The sequence below is a fragment of the Cicer arietinum genome, chromosome 2, assembly GCF_000331145.2.
Source record: "Cicer arietinum cultivar CDC Frontier isolate Library 1 chromosome 2, Cicar.CDCFrontier_v2.0, whole genome shotgun sequence".
Taxonomy (NCBI): domain Eukaryota; kingdom Viridiplantae; phylum Streptophyta; class Magnoliopsida; order Fabales; family Fabaceae; genus Cicer; species Cicer arietinum.
In genome coordinates, this window is record NC_021161.2 from 21,372,899 (window position 1) to 21,378,001 (window position 5,103).

Here is a 5,103-nt window from a genome sequence, read left to right on the forward strand (position 1 = left end):
TCGCCCTTCAAGGTCTTAGGAATCGATTGAATCATCCCTGTACTTCTACTCGATAGAGTGATCGAATCGGACGCTGTGCCATTGATAGAATTTCAATAGGCTCTTAGATGGGCTTGTTGAGATAGGTCAGAATGAAGCAACCCTAGTGGAAGGAATATGCCCATAGGTGGATTAGAGAATAAGTTAATAAGTAAGATCGAAAGGGCAGGGAGATCTCTGGGGTAAAGACAAGGAGCCTAGCTAGGTCCCTAGTCACTAATCCGAATCTGCGGAAGAGGAAGAGGCACCCAACATATAAGAATCGGACTAAGAAAAGATGGATCCGTTTAAATGGTTGATGCTTTACTGGTCCCCCACCTTATCCTATTGATCAAATAGTGTAAGGAGAAAAAAAGACCCTCTTATTTCCCTTTCTTTCTTTTGAAGTTATTTCTTAGGTATATTTTCTTCCTATAATTTAAAGAATTTTAAGACTAGTTAGAGCATAAGGATTAGCATAATCGTAAAAAAAATTGATATATGATATAAAGAAGAGGAAAAATTCCAATACTTGTATGTAGTATGAAGCACTCATAGCACTTGCTAAGAGTTACCTAATTGATTGAATACTAGTAAATTTACCACAAACAAGAGTATACTCATTTCCGCAACACAGTTTCATTGTTTTGGATGCGACTCCCTTAACTACTAATCTTTTTCCACCTGGAGGCTAGTTAAACATATGTCGCAAAGAGTAGTATCTGAATTTTTATCTAATGAGGATACTGCTGCAGCGGCGGAGGCGGTAGTAGTCTTAAGGAATTCCCTCCTCAAGATAATGGATATAGAGAATTGTCAGCCTAAAAGAAAGAATCGCGAGTTTACTCGGAGCAGGCTTCCAAAAAGCCTTACAGTAAAGGTAAGTCATCCTATTCTTATCACTAGCCTAAAGGGTAGCTAAGATGCCTTCTTCCCATTCATTTTCCCTTGGGATGATCAAATTAATCTTTCTCCAATTTTAAAGCACTTTTATCTTATCTGACACTTGCAACTAACTACTCCCCTGCACATATAGGGAAAACCACTACTGAGATTGGAACTCAAAGGCATCCAATGGTAACTTCAACTCCAGGTAAGGCAGAAGCACTTTTAGGGCTTAGGACGAGAAAGACTTATTTTACACTAGCTTTTGACCTAGAACCAGCTGACTGAACAGATGGATTTGCCTTGCCTACTTCAATGCCAACGGATAGGGGGCCTGGACCAACATCGAAAGAAAGTGCAACTTCTGGAACAACTCCCTTAAAGAAAGTGCACAATCCTTCAGTTTTCTTAAAAGAAGGTAATAAAAAAAAAGAGGTTGGCAATCTCTCTCTTTTAATGAATTAATGCTTATTTGCACTTCATCTGCATTTACAAGTTTTATTCTTATCCATTTACCAGGCTTTTACCATGTCTCCCGGACAATTTCAGTACATATGGCGCAAGACGATTCCATATCGAGGTCGGAATGGGATCGAGTGTTTTCACGTCTCACTGTAGTGCCATGGGATCATTCCAAACTTTTTTTACCATATTGATATAGTCTTGTGAGAACTAGATTGGTTCAGATACAATTACCTATAATTGATGTTTTGATGATAACAAAGTAAAAGAGCAATTATCCAATATCTGATTACCTTAAGTGTGCAAATTGTTAAAGATATAACAATAATCTATGTTATTGACTATCTAACATGAATGACATTAAATATTGTGACTTAGTGATTAATGTTTATGTGCAAAGCACAAAAACCATATTATCATGAAGAAAGTTATCTTGAACTATGAATATGTTTACTAGTAGAAGAGCTAAGCATAACTTTGAAGAAAGTTGTCTTGATCAAAGCTCTGGGTTCGCATTACAATGTGAAACTTGTCCTCTGAATAAAAAGATAAATCACATATGAAATGTTTTAACAAATGGATGTAGTCCAAGCTTCTAATGACTAAACTTCTGAAGCAACGAGTAGAAGAATCAGAATTGATCAAAGCACCTAAAGACAAATCAGGTGTTTAATCGTCTGATAAAAATAGAATGAGAAAGACATTCCTCTGGCCTACATTTGTGTTTTTCTTTTAACTAAAAGATAAGTTTTTGATAAATAATATATTTAAAATCATCTAAGAAGATTTTAAAAAATAAAAAAAACAATTCAAACCTCCATTTCTTATGTTTTAGTACCTTCAATTCTGGGAGATAAGATCGAAATATGTACAGTTTCATTTATTTGTAAGTTGACATGATGGGATAATGATCAGAGTTTGATTTGGTGACTGTAAGGCAAGAACTAACATTTACAAGTTTTATTCTTATCCATTTACCAGGCTTTTACCATGTCTCCCGGACAATTTCAGTACATATGGCGCAAGACGATTCCATATCGAGGTCGGAATGGGATCGGGTGTTTTCACGTCTCACTGTAGTGCCATGGGATCATTCCAAACTTTTTTTACCACATTGATATAGTCTTGTGAGAACTAGATTGGTTCAGATACAATTACCTACAATTGATGTTTTGATGATAACAAAGTAAAAGAGCAATTATCCAATATCTGATTACCTTAAGTGTGCAAATTGTTAAAGATATAACAATAATCTATGTTATTGACTATCTGACATGAATGACATTAAATATTGTGACTTAGTGATTAATGTTTATGTGCAAAGCACAAAAACCATATTATCATGAAGAAAGTTATCTTGAACTTTGAACAAATGAATATGTTTACTAGTAGAAGAGCTAAGCATAACTTTGAAGAAAGTTGTCTTGATCAAAGCTCTGGGTTCGCATTACAATGTGAAACTTGTCCTCTGAATAAAAAGATAAATCACATATGAAATGTTTTAACAAATGGATGTAGTCCAAGCTTCTAATGACTAAACTTCTGAAGCAACGAGTAGAAGAATCAGAATTGATCAAAGCACCTAAAGACAAATCAGGTGATTAATCGTCTGATAAAAATAGAATGAGAAAGACATTCCTCTGGCCTACATTTGTGTTTTTCTTTTAACTAAAAGATAAGTTTTTGATAAATAATATATTTAAAATCATCTAAGAAGATTTTAAAAAAATAAAAAAAACAATTCAAACCTCCATTTCTTATGTTTTAGTACCTTCAATTCTGGGAGATAAGATCGAAATATGTATAGTTTCATTTATTTGTAAGTTGACATGATGGGATAATGATCAGAGTTTGATTTGGTGACTGTAAGGCAAGAACTAACACTACAAGTGTCCAACCAACTATGATTACAAATCATTCTATCTCATTTCTTCTCAATGTGAGTAAGACCCTTTCTCCCATTTAACCAAGTGTATTGAGCCCTTTTGGTAGGTGGGCGAATAAGGCATTTGCAGTTGGCCCATTTCAAAAACTCCTCCATATGTATCCTTGAAGGAGTATGTATGCCTCTAACTCAACGACACCCTAAATAGTATAGAAATCACCTATGAAAGACAAAGAAAAATCATGATGATTATGCTCATTTGTGATACGCGGCCACATAGTTTTCTCATGGCAATGCAATTAGTACAAGCAAACACTGCAGTCATATTAAAATCAACAACATTATGCTACATAATTCATTTGGACAGGTTCTTGGAACTAGCCCTAGTATGGGTGCTTGTGATCTTAGGTGCAAAAGCATTTTGTACTCCTTTTCTTTTAAGACTTAGACAACATAATTTCAACATAATCATTGGCTCTATCTTCATCAATCATGTTAGTCCAATTAGAATTCAAAGCCTCAATGTCATTTTGCAATACCTTTATGTTATTACTATTATTAAGGATATATGAAACACATTCTATACGAACTTAATTTTCCCATCCACATTCTCTTCATCTACGAAAAAAAAAGAAGTGGCAGAGTTATGGCTAGCATGTTCATCAATACTCTTCTTTTTACTACTATTACATTCCTTTTGAGGGTGTTACTGAGCATGATTATAGTTGATATTAGTATGCAAGAAAGAAGTATGCATTCTAAGGGCCTCTTTATTATTTTCTATGTTGGATTCCTCATCTGCAAATTCATCATTATTTTCAAGATTAATGTTTGAGTATTTTTATTTATTATCTTTGTAACCTTCCTTATCTACAAACTGATATAATTATTCTTATGATTGTTACTAAGAGACCGATCAACACATGTATCTCTCCAGTTACATTACCAACAACACTAGTATCTTTCACAAGAATAAAAATATGCTTTAGATGTTATTTTTTCTTTTTCATCCTTCTATCTCCACTTTCCATATCATTATATTTATTGTTAGCTCTTTATTTTTTTTAAAGAATTAATAGAATGATCAATACTTTTGCAATACGTACAAAAATCAAGAAGGATCTCATACTCCTGTTGCCCAAAAAAAGGAAAAATGTTTTCTTTCAACTAATATGTTGTACCAAAGTTGAGCAGCCAAATCAACATCAACCAATATTTGGGCATAGTGCCCAAAGGATCTACCAAATATTTATTTCCTAGTGATATTATTCATACAAATAGGTGTGCGGAAACTACTAGCAATGGTAAATATAATATTAGGATCCCAATATTCTTAAGCAAGATCAGTAATCTATATCCAAACATAAAAGGTTGCTTGATGTCACGGTTTCGGGATAAAATATGGCCTCTGTGTGAAGATTTTTAGATAACCATGATCAACATTCCAAGAATTAATTGATTGGATACTTCTATGATCTTCCATTGAAAATAAAGAAAACTCAGAGAATTCTATGCTAAACCATATCAACCCTCACTTACCCAAAACTTCCATAAAATCAGTAACTTGGCTCGCAAGTCTTCAACCTTTAACAGTGTTGCACCTTTCATCCATAATATACTACCATTAAGGTTGCTTTTATCCGTCTCTGTACACTACGCGAAACACGCATATTACAGCGCTTTTTTTAAGCCATTTACAGCGCTTTTTCAAAAAAATAATCGCTGTGGAAACGAGCGCTGTAAATGATACAACAGCGCTTTTAAAAAAGCGCTATAACACATGTAAATAAAACGCGCGCTTGTTATGCACATTTTACAGCGCTTCTTCACAAAAAAGCGCTGTAATATGCACC